Consider the following 20,483-nt stretch of genomic DNA (forward strand, 5'->3'; position numbering starts at 1 on the left):
CTGCCAAGATTCTTTACTCAAAGAACGTGAGCAGACGAGGAAATGTTACACAGCTTCTGTGGGTCATGGCTGATGATGCTAAGTGCAGACCTCTTATCTATGCATTGAAGCAAGTTCATGGAAGAATTTGCTTGGGAACATTCTTAGGTTTCTCTGCCTTCTGTTTTTATATCTTGAAATGCCAAACCTACAAATATTTTCGTTTCTTTTTAGTTTTTTTTTTTTTTGAGAGAGAGAGAGAGAGAGACAGAGGGAGAGGAAGGAGCAGAGAGAGAGAGAGAGAGAGAGAGAGAGAGAATCCCAGGCAGGTTCCATGCTGTCAGCACAGAGCCTGGTGTGGGGCTCAAACCCATGAACTGTGAGCTCTTGACCTGAACTGAAACCAAGAGTCAGATGCTTAAGTGACCGAGCCACCCAGGCACCCAACCCACAGATATTTTACAATACGGATTGTTCACTTCAGTTACCTTCCCCACTATTACTTGGAACCAGAGAGACCACCAAATGCTATTAGATTCTAGTGTCATAATAAAGGACGAGCTTCTAAAATTTCATCAATACCTCGTAGCAGAGAAGGCTACACTCAGACAAGGGGAGCCCAGAGATGGGACATCACAACCAAGGGAAGGGGAGCCTGGGTGGCTCAGTCAGTTGAGCGTCCGACTTCGGCTCAGGTCATGATCTCACAGTTCATGAGTTCGAGCCCCGCGTCGGGCTCTGCACTGACCGTTCACAGCCTGGAACCTGCTTCAGATTCCGTGTCTCCCTCTCTCTCTGCCCCTCCCCCACTCGTGCTCAGTCTCTCTCTCTCTCTCTCTCTCTCGCTCGCTCAAATAAACATTAAATAAATAAATAAAAGAACCACGGGTAAACTTTTCAGTCAATTCTATATGAAAGAGCCCGCGAATGTCATTGCAATCCATTTTTTCAATGTTTGTCTTTCTGTTTTAAAAAAACAAGGGTTCCTTTCCTTGACACTTTTAGGAAGATCTGCTACATTTGTCTGGTGCCTTCAAAAACTCCTTGACTCCCCCAGGATTCCGTATCCCTCGTTGGAGAAACACATTATTTTCATTTCAGTCTCCTACTGAGGCTGTTCATATTTCTGTCAGATGAACAGGTCCCGTGGCTGTTGTCATTCGATACGTACTTAACGCCTCCCAGACGGCACGTTATACGTCGTGCGACACGCTCTGCATGCGCCAGAGTGAGAGACACTGTCCCCACCGTGGAAGAAGTGGCACCTCATGAGTTATTCTGCTTCTGTTTCAATTCCAAAAGTTGTCCGTGACTAGGTAGGAAATGCTGGAAAATGCAAATGGTGATTGAACCAGGGTGTCTAGGGTGCATTTCGTCACCTGTGACCCCTCCACGGCCCGCGGTCAGCGGTCCAGGGCTGGCTGGCCGTGCTCGTCCGTGCTTCTGTCTGTCAGCGGGGCTGGTGTGCTCGCCTTCCCGAGCAGCCCCTGAGTGATGCGAGGAGCCCTCTCTGCCGAGGGTGCCACGGCCCTGGAGGACCACGTCCATCGTGGGTAGCCCATGTCTGGCTGCCACGGGATCACCCAGCCGCACAACAGCTCTCTGTTTTGTCTCCCCCTTTGCATTCAGAGCAGCTCACACTTATTCGTACCATGTGCCCAGAGATGTCGTCTCTGGACATCCTGGTGTTTCTGTTAACAGAAACGATGAGGGTCCTGGCTCCTGACACAGCTGGGCAAACTCTGAGGGTGGTGGCATTTGATGTGACAGTGTCTCCAGGCTCTGCCCTCCAACTTCTCTCCAGTCGGGTCTGCTGGAGCTGAACTTGGGAGTGTCGTGGGCTGGGCCGTGTCCCCCCAGAGTTCATAGGTGAAGCCCTAACCCCCCGGCCCTCAGGATGTGGCTGTACGTGGAGGTGATTAAGGTGAAGTGAGGTCAGGGGGGTGGCCCTGGTCCAGTGTGACTGGTGTCCCTATAAGAAGGGGACGTCAGGACACACACACAGGGGGACGACCCCATGAGGACACGGGGAGGAGATGGCATCCACGCGCCAGGGACAGAGGCCTCAGGAGGGACCAACCTACCCACACCGTGATCTCCGACTCCCAGCCTCCAAAACTGTGAGAAAATGAATGCATTTGTTTAAACTGCCCAGCCCGTGGTCCTTTGCTAAGGCAGCCCAAACACACTAACACAGGATAGGATTTGGGTTAGGGTTATCGAACCAAACCTCCAGTTTGGCATCGGACAGCCTGCCTGTCTCCTCTGCCCTGACCAGGCACCTTAAGGGGGACAGAGGTCCGGGCCCAGATTGGAGAAGGTGGGCTGGAGAGAGTGGGTACAGAGGCCACCTCTCACCTTCCTGCTCCTCAAGGCAGGTGGGGTCCCCTGGGCACTGAGCCGTTCCCCAGCAGGTCACAGGGATCACGATGGACCGCAGTCGGCATTCACAACTACGCCCGTTGTGACTCTAGCATCAGCAAGAAACCATGCCACTAATAAATACATTCTTCATTACTTACACTGATGTCTCCAAATACAGTGTGTTAGAATCTTTGAGACAATGTAAGTTTTGTCTCATGGACTTAATTGCCCCCCCCCTCTAGGTTTGAGAATCAATCTAATGTAATCTAATGTTAATCAATCTAATCAATCTAATGTTAAGGTCAAGAGGGGAAGGATCTCGGGAAAGACCACGTGAGGTTTCGCAAGTGTGGCTGGAGACAAGGGCCTGGCGGTGAGCTCAGAGCCACATTTGAGAACAAAACTGACTGCCCGGCTCTTCTGTCCATTTAATTGTGGTTTTAAATGAGACCGGTGGGTGAGTGGGGCAATGGTTCTTAGCGTCCCCCAAAATATGGTCGAGGGGCGCCTGGGTGACTCAGTCGGTTAAGCGTCCGACTTCGGCTCAGGTCATGATCTCATAGTTCGTGAGTTCGAGCCCCACGTCGGGCTCTGTGCTGACAGCTCGGAGCCTGGAGCCTGCTTCGGATTCTGTGTCTCCCCCCACCCCCGCCCCCTTTCCCTCCCCTGCTCGTGCTCTGTCTCTCTGTCTCTCTCAAAAATAAACATTAAAACAAATTTTTTTTAATATGGTAGACAGCAAAGTTTGGAGATGACCCTGTGTGTGTGTGTGTGTGTGTGTGTGTGTGCATGTCTGCGTGTGTGTGCACGTGCACACGTGCTCATGCGATTTACAGAGAATGTACAAGGCTGTAAAATGTAAGAGCCAGCCAGGGGGCCCTAGACTCTGGGAGCTTAAAACCAGCCAGCAGCAGGACACACAGTAGGTCTACGTACAGCAGAGTACCTGCCACCCTGGTTGCTGACTCTGGCTCTCTCTTCGTCTGGAGGTGTGGCTTCTCCTCTGCTCGGCTGTTTATCTCTTCGCCCACCAGTGCCACACTCTTTACCCGTCGAGGCCCAGATTTTGTTACGCCCTCCGGTAGGTATCATATTATTGTTCACATAGCCCTCTGCTGTCACGGTTTTCCCAGTTTTGTTAAATACTATCTTCCCATCGGACTCTACGTCAGCGTGCCTAGTTCCAGGCAAAACGTGGTTGGCATTTTTTTATTAATGTTGCATTAGGTAAATGGCTCCATGCCTAACCTGGAAGGCCTTAGGGAAGACAGTCGTCTAGGATGCTGAGTCATCCTATCCGAGAGCGAGGGATGTCCTTATTCATGTGTAACGCATTCCTTCCTTCCTGCTCCTTAACCAGCCCGCCTTGTCTCAGCGCGTCACGAGATCAGGGCCCTGGAACCATAGGTGAGGCCATTCGCGTCTTGTAGCCTCCGGACAGAGTTCTGGCCACAGACACACCGAACTGTGGTGAGCCCACCCTGCGGTTTGAAACAAAGGCCTCAAGACATAATCATGCGACGAGAGTCCCACCAGACAGCGTTTCCGGTTTCCTCCATTGGATGGAAAGCCGTGGGATGCCCAATTACGTTACTACAGATCACGTGCACTGCTCGGTTTCCTCTTGCCGCTGTAAAAAATACTACAGACTTGGTGGTTTAAAACCACAGGAACTGATCGTCTCAAAGTTCTGGAGGTCGGAAGTCCAACATGGCCTCACCGGATTCAAATCACGGCCTCCGCAGGGCTGTTTTCTTTCTGGATGTGCGAGGCAGGCGAGCATCCGTGCCCTGGACTCATTAGCTTTCAGAGACACTTTTCCTGGGCTCGTTGCCTTGCCTCCGGCTGCCAAGCCAGCGACGTCACAGCCCTCCTGCCTTCTTCCATCGTCACACGTCCCTCGGGCTCACTGCTGCCTCCCTCCTCCGCTTGTAAGGATCCCTTGATTACATTGGGCCCAAAGAGATAATCCAGCAAACCTGCCCAGGACGGGCAGCTGACTCCTGAGGCCACTTCCAAGAAGTACTTTAAAGTTCCAAAGCCACACGGTCAATCGTCCAAGCCGCTGGAATGTGGGATCTAATGTGTGGCTTAATGGGCAGATAGGCCAGGCTGAACTCACTTAGAAATCAGCAGGGTAGGGGCGCCTGGGGGGCTCAGTCGGTGAAGCGTCCGACTTCGGCTCAGGTCACGATCTCACGGTTTGTGAGTTCGAGCCCCGCGTTGGGCTCTGTGCACTGACAGCGTGGAGCCTGCTTGGGGTCCTCTTCCTCTCCTGCCTCTCTCCCCCTCCCCCATTTGCACTCTCTCTCAAAATAAACTTAAAAAAAAAAAAATCAGCAGGCTAATTCCTGATGAGGAAACACTAGCTGTGCTATTTCCCAACAATTGTGGGTGAGGGCTCCGTGCCCAAATCACCCAAAATGTGGCACCGTGCCAGTGGTTATGCAAATCAGCCACCCCTCCGCCTTGATGGCGCCCTGGATGCCGGGCCTGCGGTTTTCCATCAGGGAGCAAGGAGCCTTCACCCGTCGTAGCCCCCACCGTGCAGAACACCAGTGGCCCAGGCGAGCGGCTTGCAAATTGAGTTGGCAACAGGACCCTTTCACCAAGGGCGCCCACTCCCCAGAGGACTCTTACCGGAGGACACTGGAGACTGCCGGGGCCGGTGGCCCTCCCGGTCCTCCCCTTCCCGGGTAGCAAGACACTGGGAGGCATCCTGGTTCCGTTGTTGCCTCACGGACACAGGGTTGGTTCTCTGCTCCCTGCGGCCAAAATCCCAATGGGGACTTTTCCGAGATGAGGACGGGCTGAGAGTCGCGTGTCTCCTCTGTTCATATCCACAGTGAAGCAGCTTCCTGACATCAGTGCCTTGGAAAGGGAACCGCTCATCCGAACTGGTATTTCTCCCTGGTGTAAACCGACTGCTTTAGAAAATGGTGAACGTATTTCATTCACCACCTCCCGTCCTAGCTCTGCCTCTGGGCTCTAATTGACGTGTTCAATTCGCAAGAAAATCATTATTTCCCTCTTTGGCCCTAGGAAGGCTTTGAGGCAGCTTATGAGAGAACCAGACGATCAGGTTATTGTAATAAAAGCTGTGGGCGCTTCGGAAGCCTTGTCGGAACGTCTAGGAGGAATGATCGCTTCTCTAAAAGGAGAGAGGGCGCCTACCGTCACAGCTGCCTTTCTCTACAAACCCCGGGAAGCCCATCCCCACGCCGCAGAGTACGAAGGGGATAAAGCTGGAGGGCATAGAGCAGACCCCGAAAGCAGGGCCAGTCCCTCTGACCGCACCTCTGTGGGGACCGTGGCCTTGCCGTGGCTGGCCCGGCAGAAATGCCACCCGGGTGGGATAGACTCCACGAGATTCACACTGGCTTTAAGGGACCACAATTGTGTGTTTCTCCCGACTGTGGGACACCCGTCTTCCATCCTGGCACAGGTAGCACGAGCCAACCTCCTGGAGCTTCTCCTGTTTTCCAGGTACCAGAGCAACAATCACTATGAGAATGATCTGGGGTCACCGACATACTTTTTTAAAGAATACGTTCATGTGCCTTATGCCCACGCCTTGCCAGACACACCGACTTCTCCCCAGTCACCAAAGGTATCCGTCTGCCGGGATTGGAGGCTAAGATGGTCAGGAGAAGGATAGATTGATCCCCTCAGCTTTGAAGAGCAGTTTTGAAAAGACAATGAGAAGAAAGGATTTTCTACATCCCTCGAACTCCTCTCTTTGAGTATTATAATTGGAAACAGAACCCATAGTGTGTGTGTGTGTGTGTGTGTGTGTGTGTGTGTGTGCGTGCGCCCTCGCATAAGGAGGGAGAGAGAGAGAAAGATTTTAAGGAATCGGTTCTTGTGAAGTCTGAGATCTGTAGAGTAGGGCCCACGGGCTGGAAATTCAGGGAGGAGTGAATGTTGCAACCAGAGTCAAAGGACATCTACTGGCAGAACTTCTCCTTCCGTGGGGGAGGTCAGTCTTTGGTGAAGGCCGTCAACGTACCGGACGAGACCCACCCGCATTGTGGAGGTCGGTCTGCTTTGCTCCGAGTCTACCGATTCACATGGTGATTGAAATTTTAAGATGCCTTCACACCTAGAGTAACGTTTGACTAATATCTGGGCACCACAGCCCAGCTGACCCGTGAAAGTCACCATTACAGAGGCGAACTCTCCTGTGTCTGGCCGCTAAGCGGTGAGACTTGGTGCCCTATGGCAGAGAAGGTGCACGTACCTGCTTTCTTTTCCACGATGGCCTCACCGATACAGTCAGTGCCTGCAGCACAGTAAGCTCTCAAATATCTTTTGAGTGAAAATAGAAAGGCTTAAACCCTGCTTTTCCGCCTGGAGAATTGAGAAACATGGACCCAGGGGCGGAGCGATGAGGTCAGGCATGTGGTCCCTGTCCTCCAGCCTCTGTGGGATGCTCTAGACATATTCGGCTGACATGGAAAAGACCGAGAGCGGCCGTGCCGTGGCGTCTTTGCTCTGCCGCCCTTCGGACTGGCTCAGAGCGACAGAGGATGACCTAGCTGGCCGTCCAGGGGACATCCTGCAGTGTTGTGTTTTGAAGTGACACACAGGTGCTGATGACGAACAGAGGCCGCGGGTGGGCACCGGACCCCGAGACATAAATGAGTCAGGGCCAGGCCTCGGCACACGGTCTGGAGAGGAGAGAGGGGGCCAGTCCCAGTTTGGGCGGTGGTCCAGGATGAAAGTCAGACCGGCCGTTCTACCGCAGACAGATGTGGATCCAGGGGATGCCTCCCGGGTCAGGAGCCCGGCTGGCACCCGGAGAAGGGGAGGCGGTGGGGACTCATCTAACGAGCCCTCGTCTTTGAAATGGCTACGTGATGTATCCGTGGTAGAGACAGACATTCCTCCCCATTTCCCTTTCTAAACAAGATGTCCAGGGGCCCAGTCGGTTAAACATCTGACTTTGGCTCAGGACATGATCTCAGGGTGCACGAGTTCGAGCCCCGCGTCCGGCTCTGCGCCGACAGCTCAGAGCCTGGAGCCTGCTTCCGATTCGGTGTCTCCTTCTCTCTCTGCCCCTCCCCCACTCATGCTCTGTCTCTGTGTCTCTCCCTCAAAAATAAATTTTAAAAAACATTAAAAAATTAAATAAAAAAAGGTTAAACAAGATGTCCAAATAATGGTATTAACCCAGGTCCCCTGTCTTGCTGCCTATAAATCTCAGTTTCCCTGGTCACTTTTGAGTGAACAAAACTTAGAACAAAAGTGAGTTTTGACCGACTGTCCTCTACAAAAATCAGGTGTTGGCAAACTTCTCCTGTAAAAATTCAGATAGTAAATTTTTAGGCTTTGCAGATCATACAGCTTCTGTCACCACTATTAATTGGGCCATGATGGCATGGCCACAGCCGTAGAGGTTACAAAAATCAGCACACGGGGCTTTGTTCCAATAAAACTTTATTTATGGACACTGAAATTTGGATTTCACGTAATTTTCACAGGTAGTGTGAATGTATTGCATTGTGAAGCATTATTCTTTTGAATTTTTTCCATTCTCTTAAAAATGTAAAATCCACCCTTTGCTAGTGTGTCACACAAAAATAAGTGGCAGATTTAGCACGCAAATTATCTGAACCCTGATCTAATTTTTAAAATCTTTAAACTTCTTACTTCCTGAAGAATGGTCTTTTTTTAATTTTTTTTAAATGTTTTTATTTATTTTTGAGACAGACAGAGCATGAGCAGGGGAGGGGAAGAAAGAGAGGGAGACACAGAATCCGAAGCAGGCTCCAGGCTCCGAGCTGTCAGCACACAGCCCGACGCGGGGCTCGAACTCACAGACCGCGAGATCATGACCTGAGCTGAAGTTGGACGCTCGACCGACTGCGCCACCCAGGCGCCCCAAGAATGGTCTTCTTGAACTGTACTTTGTGGCAAACTTTTAATAAAGGTTTACATTCCTTAACTTCCTTGCAGTGTTATTCGACTGTTCCCTTCCTGTGCGTTGCCCTTGAAGTCTGACACAAACCTAACACCCTGCGCTCTGTAAGTGACCTGACCTCTTCGCCAGGAGGCCTCTGGGCCTTTTTCCTTCTCTGCCATGCGTTTTTTACGGGTTTCCCCATTTTCCCCAGGGACCTTTCAATATGTGGGTTCGGTCCATCTTTTATTTCAGGAAAACACCCTTGAATTAAATTCCAAATAGTCTGTTCCGTTGTTTTATCTTTCTAGTGGCTACATTGCTTTGCATGTTGAACCTTCTTTGTTAGTTTCGCGAATGTCTCTGATCATTTTTATTTTCTTTTTCCCCTTGGCCCTTTGTGTTCCTCCCTGTGCTTCTGGTGATATCTTCATTGTTTAGTTTTGTAATTTCATTGTCGTTTTTGAGTTGACTTTGTCTTTTTCTCCTCTTTCTTTTCTGAGTTTGATGAGTCCCCACTTTACGCCTTACTATTTCTCTATTTCTCTTCTGAGCTTCTGAGTTTCAGTTTTGATTCATGGTTATCCTTTTTTTTAATGTTTTTATTTATTTTTGAGAGAGGGAGAGAGAGAGAGAGCCAGCGGGGGAGGCACAGAATCCAAAGCAGGCTCCAGGCTCCGAGCTGTCAGCACAGAGCCCAACGCAGGGCTTGAACTCATGGACCATGAAATCATGACCTGAGCGGAAGTCAGACGCTTGACTGACTGAGCCACCCGGGCGCCTTGATTCATGGCAATCTTATTTTCTCATCTAATTATATATAGTTTACATTAGATTGTCATGGTTTTCATCTGCCTTCATTAAGCATCTTACCTGAGAGAATTATCTGAATAGAAAACGGAGCTCAGTACACAAGTAGGCAGCTCAAAAGAGTTTTATATATATATATATATCTCACCAATAATAACCATACTATTAAAACAATATTGCATCTTTTCATTAAGAGAAGAATCTGCTGGTTTAAAAAATAACACGATGGCCAAAACGAACGATACCCAGTGCTGGAATGGTTATGAGTTCCCTCATTCCCAGCTGGTGGGAGTGAAAATGGCCCCGGTGTTTTTGAAGTTCGTTCTTCTCTATTTAACAGAAACCTTGACCATGTGCGTAACAGGAAAAGTTCTGCTTGCTCTTCCCGTTCCCCCATTAGGGATGGGCCCCCAGAAGCTCAGGAAAGCGGCTTTCCATTCAGGGAAGACATTTTTGAGAAGCTGACAGTTGTTACGTCCTTTGATCTTCACGGGCCCGGAATTACTGAAGTGTTTAAGAAGTTACTTTTGGAGTTCCTTGATTCTCCCCGTGTTATGTTTGCTTGAGGCTGAGGGCTGGGAGAGGGGGGAGCGGCCGCGGGAGGAGCGCTGTGGGAGACTCCTGTGTCATGAAGAGAAGATCAAACCCCCGAAAGATGAAAATGAGCCAGGGTCTGTCTCTTCAGAAGTCCTGAGTCTGAAGGTCAGGACCAGTGGGCTGTGAAGCAATGATATGATCCAATTCTTAAGGGATTTACTCTGGAGGAAAGTAAAACCTTCAAGAAAACACAGGTGAGCCCAGCCTGGAGTTGGTGGGGCTGGGGGAGGCACGGAAGGCCAGTGGATGGACAGACAGATGGACAGGCTGCTGGTGGACGAAGGGGAGCAGGATGGTGGGGAAGCCAGAAACACCCGTGTTCAGAGGCTTTGCTTGGGCGTACGTGACCTTGTCGCTGGGCACTCCGAATCTCTTTGCTGTAAGTCCTTGAGAAAACAATCTGGATGTCCGTCAACTTTAAGAAAACTCCACGCTTCTTTTACCAGGACATCAAAACCCCAAGTTTCTCAAACTTCATGAGCTAGGCTCCAAAGCTCTCAGCTTGCCATTAAAAACATTTCACTGCAGAGGCTCTGTGTTCCCTGTAGGGTGATTCTGGGATGGATTTTCCCGCGTGCCCTTGAGAGGACACCGAGGCCACACGGGCTGGCCTGGGCAGTGCTGTCCTGCAGTCCACTGTTACTGCTTCTGTCCCTGTGTCTTAACAGCAGAGAGAAAACAAACTTTAGGTAGGCGATCACAGACATCGTTGCCTGTGATCCCACATCCATGGGGCAACGCAAGGAGAAGGAGAAGCGGTTGGACACACCGTCCTACCAGGACGGACACAGGGAGAGAAACACCAGTCAGGGGACGCAGCAGCAGGGCACTCCTGACAGCTGTTGCATCCACACGACTCCTGAAACAGAATGCTACGGGCACCAGTGACAGTCACAACAAAGTTTACTGCAATGAGATGCAAGGCAAACCGATCGATCGGGACCGACACTCTTGACCAGGGTGCGGTCTCGAACAGCCGGGGTACAGAGTTTTCATAGCCGACCACATCGTCTTATTATCACCTGGGAACAGAACAAAGAATAGTTCCCAGGTGGAAACAGTTCAAGCACGCCCTTGCCCCAGTCCAATCAAGCGCTAATCCATCCCTTGATTGATAGGCTAAGGCTGTTATCTCTTAACAAAGCTGGTATTTCTTAAGGCTACAGGTTAGCCCTACCCTTACACTTCCCCCTTTTCTTGTCCGTGAATCAATCCCTTGATTCATCATTAGGAACTAAGGGGACATAGTTGGACTAATCAATTGATTAGGTACTAACCAATTGATAATGCATGGGCCGATAGTTAACCCGAGAAGTAACAATAGTAGTGGCCCAGCTATGGTGGTGAGCAGCGATGTGAGCCAGGGGGACCAAGAGTGAGACCAATTATTGCTGGCCTCCCTGGCACGTTCCCTGGCTCTAAGATTGTTCCTTACTAAGCTGGGAGTGTCTCAAATTGCTCCGGAATTGTTGGCATGAAACACCATGCACCAACCCTGCCCTTGGAGGTCCCCTAGGGTTAAAATTGGTCACGAACCTCCAGGGCACAATGACATCATACGTTCGGAGGCCCCAAGTGTGCCCAGTATCTCAGAATGAGGAGGAAGTAGATGAGCTGGTGTTGGGTTACATTTTCCTTGGGCCTCACATTGGGGGTTTGGGGTTCTAAGGAGAGTAATTAGGGGGTCAAGGTCCCATCCTGTTAGCCAGGGGGCTAGTGTCTCACAACCCCATTTGGCACAGTGGTATTGACCCTCTCCTTCACATTCATTTTTTTCTATCTGCATCTTAGCCAAATTTCACTCTAGTGCCCTATTTCCACATCCATAATTATTCTCCCCAATGTTCCCGAGAGCTCTTGCCCAGGTTTGCAACCCCCATTCTTCTCCTACCAGGTCACACAGGTCGAACAAGAAACAAGGCATAGTATGAGAGGCATTAGACGTTACCACCTTCCCTGTGACAGCGTCTGAGTTCCCATTGGTATGGCCAAAAAGACAAGGGGTGCAGTTCTACACAGTCTCCCAAGATTATACAAACCCAGACAATTATTATTCCCACATCAGTCTTATCTTTAAAGGATCCTCTGGGTGCCTTTTGACCTTCCATCGCTGTCCGTTCTCTGGTCCCGTATCAGTCCTGGGCGTTTCCGCCTCCACGCAGTTTTTCTTAACCTGAGAGTGATGAATCCAGGTTCAGACACCATCTACCTTGACGGCCGTGTGCGTAGTCAGGATCACGGTGTGCGGTCCTTTCCAGCGCAGCTCCAGGGTTTTAGGCTCGTGCCTCTTGACCCAAACTAAGTCTCCTGGTTGAAAGGGGTGGGGAAGAACAGGAGGATGGGCGAAGGCTTCTTTCAAGGCCTTAGTTATTTCCTTTTGTACAAGATGCAGGGCCATGAGTGAAGCCAACAAGTGGTCCTGTTCTAGCTGTTCCTTTATGTTGTTCCCTAGCCTCGGCAAGATAGGTGGAGGTCTGCCAAATAGAATTTCATAAGGGGACAATCCCTTGATAAATGGAGTACAACGCGCTCTTAAGAGGGCAAAAGGCAGAACATCAACCCAATTTTCGCCAGTCAAGGGACAATTTGGTTAAGGTCTCCTTTAGAGTCCGATTCATCCTTTCTACTTGACCTGAGCTCTGGGGTCTATATGCGCAATTTCCAATCTATTCCCAATGCTCTGGCTAGACCCTGCGATACCTGTGCCGTGAAGGCCGGGCCATTGTCCGATCCTATGCTCAGAGGCAGCCCGAATCCAGGAATTAGTTCATTTAATAATTTTTTAACTGTCCCCTGAGCCATTTCTGATTTAGTGGGGAACGCCTCAACCCACCCGAAGAAGGTGTCCACAAAAACGAGCAGATATTTGTATCTGTATTTCCCTGGTTTAATTTCAGTAAAATCTACGTCCCCAAACCAGCCTGGCTCAGTTCCTGTATCTCTTTTAGCTTCTGAAACCTTATTTGCACCCTGATTTACTTGGGCGCAACTTACACATCTTTCACCCGTCTCCTCAATCTCTTTTCCCAGCCCTGGCGCCCTGAACTTTTTCCGCACCGATTCCGCCATCTTTGTTTTTCCCAGACGAGACCCTTGGTGGAGCAGACGCACCATGCTGTTATTTCTTAAGGCTACAGGTTAGTTCTACCCTTACACAGCATTTTTGTAATAAGAGTAAGTAGACATGACATTAACATTAACCAGTCAGGAATTGGAGAAAACGTCCCAGGATAATATGCACAACGAAAGGCCTTGAAGTCATTATAATTGTGTGTGTGTGCAAATTATAGGAAATGAGCACTGTAATATATTTCCAGGGAATGACATCTATAAGAACTTATAGCATAATCCTATTTTTTTCAATATATGAAATTTATTGCCAAATCGGTTTCCATACAACACCCAGTGCTCATCCCAAAAGGTGCCCTCCTCAATACCCATCACCCACCCTCCCCTCTCTCCCACCCCCCATCAACCCTCAGTTTGTTCTCAGTTTTTAGGAGTCTCTTATACTCTAACCATTTTTTTTTCCTTCTCTAACCTTTTTTTTTTTCCTTCCCCTCCCCCATGGGTTTCTGTTAAGTTTCTCAGGCTCCACATAAGAGTGAAACCACATGGTATCTGTCTTTCTCTGTATGGCTTATTTCACTTAGCATCACACTCTCCAGTTCCATCCACGTTGCTACAAAAGGCCATATTTCATTTTTTCTCATTGCCACGTAGTATTCCATTGTGTATATAAACCACAATTTATCCATTCATCAGTTGATGGACATTTAGGCTCTTTCCACAATTTGGCTATTGTCGAGAGTGCTGCTATAAACATTGGGGGTACAAGTGCCCCTATGCATCAGTACTCCTGTTTCCCTTGGGTAAATTCCTAGCAGTGCTACTGCTGGGTCATAGGGTAGGTCTATTTTTAATTTTTTGAGGAACCTCCAAACTGTTTTCCAGAGTGGCTGCACCAATTTGAGCATAATCCTATTTTTAAGGACGTATTTACACATGTGGGTTCGTAGACCTTAGAAGGCTGTAAGGCAAGACATAAATGGTCCTCACCTCCGTGTGTCCAGATTCCAGGTGACTTTTCCTTTTAACTTGTGAAATATTTTTGGACACGCTTGCAATGAATATAACGTATAACCAGAAACAAAGGTGCTTGTAAATTTGAGAGTTCTGAGCTGGAGACAAGCTAACGTGCATGAGGCAGGAAGTTTCCCTATGTATTGAAAATAGACAAATTTAACATCAATATTTGACCCCCCCTAATGCCTAAAGAAGGCAAATATTCCTCCTAGAAATTTGGCTGGAAAAGCAATGCTTTTTTTCTCCCGATGATTCGCCATCCCCCATGATTTATTAAAGTAATAAAGGCTTGTTGTGGAAACTTCCAACAAAGTGTGTTTTATTACCTTTCACGGGGTGGTCCGCACAAGGCATGCGGCTCTCCCCATCTGTCCGCTTCGGGCTCAGGGACTTCCAGAGTTCGTAGGAGGAGGGGGCTTATTCCTGTTTACTCTCCTTCCCTGCACAGCCCTGTTGATGGGTAGACGCTACTGCGTGTGATGAATTATTAACGGCAGAAGGTGCTAGACCATAAATATTCAAGGGGATACATCTGGTTTCCCTGATGCCCAATGTAGGGCAGAAAAAGTATGTTTTTACTGAATAGGACACCTTGTCAACCCCAAATCTCTGTTTGCCTGGGCCCAAGCTCCTCGAGGAGAAAAAGAATCTTCTGGCACTTTACATAAAAAGTCCCGCTGAGGGGCGCCTGGGTGGCGCAGTCGGTTAAGCGTCCGACTTCAGCCAGGTCACGATCTCGCGGTCCGTGAGTTCGAGCCCCGCGTCAGGCTCTGGGCTGAAGGCTCAGAGCCTGGAGCCTGTTTCCGATTCTGTGTCTCCCTCTCTCTCTGCCCCTCCCCCGTTCATGCTCTGTCTCTCTCTGTCCCAAAAATAAATAAACGTTGAAAAAAAAATTTTTAAATAATTATTAAAAAAAAAAAAAAAAAAGTCCCGCTGAGACACACGAGTGTGTGAGGACGTGTGCAGGGTTCTGCCTGGATAAGTGCAGGTTAGCCAACGGTTCCCACCGTGCTCCCTTAGTGGACCAGAGGCCGTTCGCGAGTCGGGGTGGGGACAGAAATCTCCCCGAGACACTTGTATCCGGCTGGAATGCAGCCTTTAAGACACCAGTTGGAGCCTCCGGAGAGAGGAGAAGGAAGAGGATTTGCAGTTAGGGGGCATCCGGGGGGGGGGTGTTGGGGAGTTGGGGGTCCCATCCTGGCTTCCACAAGGCTATTATCCCCCAGTTTTCCACCCCAGAAAGATAACAGAATTCTCTCCGGGCTCCAGGGCACGTGTCTGCTTTAACGTGCCCCTGCACAAGCAGAGGGTGGTCAGAAGAAACGAGTGTGCCAGAAAGCAGGCGTGTCTCTGGTCACCTTAGCGTCAGCTGAGTCCTCTCCGTGTGACACTGAGCAGTGATGGTCATCCGCGCCTGGTCCTCCCCCAGGACCGTCACCCACTCAGTATTTCCTCACCCAGCCTTTTCCAGGCTGTGCTCCATCAAGCCCTGATCCCAGTGAACGTGAATAGATTCTGTGAGAACATAAGGGCTCCTCTGTGGCCAAATCAGTTCAGGAGATAGAGGGCAAAACGACCGAGAGTGGAGGTGGAGCAGAGAGAGAGGGAGACGGAGGCTCCGAAGCGGGCTCCACGCTGTCAGCACAGAGCCTGATGTGGGCTCAAACTCACAAACTGTGAGATCATGACCTGAGCTGAAGCCGACGGAGCCACCCAGGCAGCCCCCCAGGCACGTTCTATTCTAAAGCCACCAGACCAGAGGGAAGTCACCTGCCCCCAGAGGCATGGCCCCACCCCCTGGATCTGCCCCCACACCCCCAGGCTGCCAGCTTCTCTCCGGGTAGGAATAGCACCGGACCACGAGCTTGCTTTCTTTCTTTCTTTCTTTCTTTTTTCTTTTTTTTTTTTTGAAAGTTTATTTTTTTTGAGAGAGAGCGAGAGAGAGAGCACACAAACAGGGGAGGGGCAGAGAGAGGGGGAGGCACAGAATCCAAAGCAGCTCCAGGCTCCAAGCTGTTAGCACAGAGCCCGACGTGGGGCTTGAACCCACGAACCGTGAGATCATGACCTGAGCCGAAGTTGGTCGCCTGACTGACTGACCCCCCGAGGCGCGCCAGGACCCTGAGCTGTCTAAAGGAGGCTGCCTCTGCTCCCTGAATTTCACTCTATCTGGTGACGGCTCATCTTCAAATATTTGAATGAGGATAGGAGTCTTGAAGGGTCTGGAAAAGACCTAGCACCGCTTACCACTTAAACCTAACAAACGTTCACATGGTTTTCTTGGTTGTGGAGCACAGAGCTTCTAAGTCCACACCCCCACACCCTCAGATGAGCCCAACCCCCCCGGAGGGAAGTGACTGCGATCGATCGAGTAGGGGGATTTCTGTCTGCTGGGGGCACTAGAGACAAAGAAGTGAGTTGGGGCCAGGCCCCCGAGTGAGGACTCGGGAGGATGATGGGGGGAAAGTGGAGGAGGGCGTCCACCCAGCACAAGAGCCAGCCCCTGGTGCACTTTCTGGAAGAGGCTTAGGGGATAAATGCGGAGAAGGCATCAAAGAGCAATTATTTAGCTCCAGCTGATGACAAACTGTGTTTGCCCGAGATTTATCTAAGGACTGCAACATTCCTGACAGCCGTTAGCCTGGGGGAGGGCTCGCTCTTAGGCTAATCCACTGCCCTTGGGGAGAAACTGAGGCAGAAGCTGGAAACTGACCAAGGGAGCTGCTGGGAAGAGGAAGCAGGGCCTGGCCGGGGTGGGCCACTGACTGCACCTGCTGTGAACTCAGCTCCGTTGTTCCTCAGGGGGCTTCAAATGGTCACCGAACAGGACAGAAAGGCTGCTGGGGGACAGGGCTTCATAAAGCTGGTGTTCACCGTGGCTTTGACCTTTGGCAATAAGAACTAATTCTGTTTTGTTTTTTTAAGTTTATTTATTCATTTTTGAGAGACAGAGGCAAGGGTGGGCAAAGAGAGAGAGAGAGAGAGAGAGAGAGAGGATCTCAAGCAGGCTCTGCACTATTAGCACAGAGCCCAGTACAAGGCTCAGTCCCATGAACCGTGAGATCATGACCTGAGCCGAAACCAGGAGTTGGAGGCTCAGCTGACTGAGCCCCCCAGGCGCCCCTTTATTTGACTCTTTAGTGAGTGGACCAGCAGAGCTCCAGGGAAGCTGGTCCGAAAGGGTTTGAAGAAGTACGATTGCAGGTAAGAACGGGAGTGGGGACGTGGGGTCCCCCAAAACTGGTTCGTGGCCTCTGGGGCAAAGACGCCCTAAGCCTGGGGTCGCCTCGTCTGCCCGAGAGACCATCTACCAAAGACTCCTTAAGCAGCATGAGATGCTATGGTCACGTGGGCTGCGGGCTCTCAGGACAAAGGCCCGAGGAGTGCTCCCCACCAGATGTCAACAGAGCTGTAAACTGTGGGTTCGTTGTTGTAACTCCAGTGCTTGGAATGGTGCCAGGCACTTAGTACGTGCTCAGTTAACGTTTGTTGAATGGATAAATGATAGCCAGACGCCTCTCCACCCTGCAGCACCCCAAGGGAATTCTATGGTATGACTAAGCATGTGCAGAACTAAAACGTATGAGGACACACACAGCCTTGAAGCTCGGGCCGTAAGCTCAGATGTACTCAAAGTGTCACTTTAATTGCATTTCAACTGCCAAGCTACGTCTACGGTTCTAGAATTTTACCCAGGGCCGTAGGGTGGGGAATGAGCCTGCCCAGGGTCCACATGACCAGTGGGACACCGTATCCGGACACCGTGACCCCTCCTGTGACACGCTGGGGGCATGGAAAGCCACCTCCCTTCCCACCTATACCTGCAAGTCTCAGCCGTAGCTCCGAGCTCTTGGTCCCTGGAGGACTTGTGAAAACATACTGATGCCTCCTTTCCTCTGTCCGAGTTCAACTGCCCTTGGGTGCTGATTTCTTTTTATTTAAGGTGAGACTCACAATACATAGAATAACCATGGAAAGGGAGCGACTCAGCAACACCTACTGCAAGCCTCACCCTCATCTGGCCCCAAAACATTTTCTCTCCCCCCAAATAACACCTCGCTCCCCTTAAGCTGGTTAATCCCCGCTTCCCCCCACCCCAGCCCCTGGCAGCCAATCTTCCATCCGTATGGATTTACCTCTTGTGCGCATTTTGTACAGACGGAAGTTTCTGGTTTTGTTTTGTTTTTTTTATTCCAGTCATCCTGGTACCTAGTGGGTGACCAGCAGCATCTTGTGGTTTGATTTGCCTCTCCCTCCGGACTCAGAATGTAGGGCGAGCCATCTGTCCACCTTCTCGTCTGTCCTCTGCCCGTTTGTGAACTGGGTTGTTTGTCATTTTGTCGTTGACTCGTAGGAGCTCTTCAGATGTTCTGCATATTTGCAAACAGTGTGTCCCATTCTGGGGGTTCTTTTCACTTTCTTGATAACGTCCTTTGAGGCACAAGCGTTTTCGGTTTTGATCAAGCTGGATTGATCTATTTCTTGTCGTCATTTGTGCTTTTCGCACCACGTCTGACGCCACGAAGATTCACCCCTGTGTTTCCTTCTGAGGGTTCCATAGTTTTACGTCTTACATTTAGGTTATTGACCCACTTCTAGTTAGCTTTTGTATATGATGTGAGATACAGGTCCAGCTCATTTTTGCATGTGGACGTCGCATTGTCCCAGCAGCTAGGACATCGGTTTTTGCGTAGCTCTGCCCGGGTGGTCCTGATACGCCCAGCCTGCTGCCTGCCCGCCCCGGGAGCCTGACAGGTGCCCTCCGCCCATGCTGACCCCGCTTCCTGCAATCTTTCCCGCCAACCTGTTCTGACTCCATTCCTGCGGAATGAAGGCTTTTGGAAGCTTTGGGCTCCCTCTGCTTTGAGCCTGAATACCTTTTCCCCTTTTCCTGAGCACGGCTTTGGCTCAGGCTCCTGCTGGAGGTGAGGCTGTCCTTTGCGGGACCCCTTCTTTGCTGGACCCCTAAGCCATGGCTCCTTACCTGAGCCACCTTCTGGCATCAGTGGCTATGTTATCTGGGCCCAGTATATGGGTTTCCCCATCCAGATGGGCGCCCTCCAATTACCTACAAATGAGTTCCCCTTAGCTGATTGGAGCTAAGAATTGACCTACAAAGAGCTCTTCAGTGTTAACGTGGGTTTTATCGCTCCTCGCCGCGGTCTCATTTCAGCAGAATCTGTGAGGTAGGTATGGGCAGGCTTTGGTTCCATTTTGCAGGAAAGAAATGGGATTCTGACAGCGAGTTCTAGATCTGGGAACTTTGTGCTGAGCACTGAGCCCTGAGCAAGCTTTCGACCTAAAGGGTCCATTAATCCGAGGGTTGCAGGGTTTGGACAAGGGCAAGTGGGCTGGACGTGCGGCCCAGGCCGGGAAAGGAGGGACACGTCTCCATGCGAAGGAGGGCCCGCCCTGCAGAGTAGCGTGACCGAGCAAGCAGGGGAGTGGCACCCAGCACCACGGCTCACCCCTGACTGTAACCTGTGTTTAAGGAGCAATGACTTTATTCCCACGTGCAGCTAGAGACTCCAGCCCAGAAAGCTCGACTTGTTTTGCGGCGATGAGGTTCCACCACCGCCTTGACCTCTAATCACGCATCACCCGCTGCTCGGACAACGAAACAGGTGCCCTGCCCCGGCCGGTCGGCCTCGGCCTGCGTGCTAACACGGTACCTAGAGAGCTCTGCCCTCCTGTCCCAAATTCTTAACCCAGGGCCGTGTTTAGTGAGGGGCTGCGTTGATAATTGTCCTGTCCTCCGCCTGCCTTCTCCTTGGGCTCACTCACCCTCGGAAATCGGTCTATTTTTGCAAAAGGATAAAGGGCTTCTCTCACCACGGGAAGGTAAATTGACAATATCAGTTACCCCTTAGGCTGTTCAGGATTCTGTGACATTTCTGGGAGCTGCTGCTCAATCCTGAGGGAGAATTAAAATTCTGGACAGGCGTCTCCCTGGTGCCAGAGAAACTAAACCAGACCGGCCCCCATTTGCTCGGGAGGAGGTCTGTCCTCCATCAGGGTGAGGGCTCGGGAGGAAGCACGAGCCCTGGGATCTGGCCCAGCGGCCCCAAACAGGCTCAGTGAGACACAGAATCCGAAGCAGGCTCCAGGCTCCGAGCTCTCAGCACAGAGCCCGATGCGGGGCTTGAACTCGTGAACCGCAAGATCATGACCTGAGCCAAAGTCATACGCTCAACCGACTGAGCCCCCAGGCGCCCCGAGGGCCACGTCTTTAGATTGGCTACCTCTGTGCTCCTGCATGCGTCTGGGGCTGCAGGGTTCTTTGCTGAGCGCTGTGCCTGGGGCCCGGCTCCCTGTGCACCCCCCACACAGCCCCTTGGGAGCTGTCCTGGGACCTGAGGACTCACTGCCTCCAGCCTGGTCTCAGCTGCTGGGCACCAGAAGGCCACCGCTCCAGGGTGCCTGTGGGAAGCAACAGCAGTGACTGAGGTGTGGGTGTGCGGGAGGCTGGGGTATCACACGGGGCTCTGGTTCCATGCGGAGAGGGCTGCAGAGGGGGTGTCACCAGGCCGAGGCTGCCAGACGGCAGGAGAACCAGGGTCTAGGCCACGGCGGGGGCAGCTCCCTGGAGACCCTCACACCTTAGCCCCCCACCACGCCAGGATCTCCAGAAATCTTCTTCCCCCGACGGTGAGCCTCCCACACCCTCTACTAAAAGATCAACACCAGGATCACTTTTAAAGAAAATTACTTCGAGGACCCCACCCTCTACCATGGGGCTTAGACC

The sequence above is a fragment of the Herpailurus yagouaroundi genome, unplaced genomic scaffold, assembly GCF_014898765.1.
Source record: "Herpailurus yagouaroundi ecotype Mexico unplaced genomic scaffold, PumYag 483, whole genome shotgun sequence".
Lineage (NCBI taxonomy): Eukaryota > Metazoa > Chordata > Mammalia > Carnivora > Felidae > Herpailurus > Herpailurus yagouaroundi.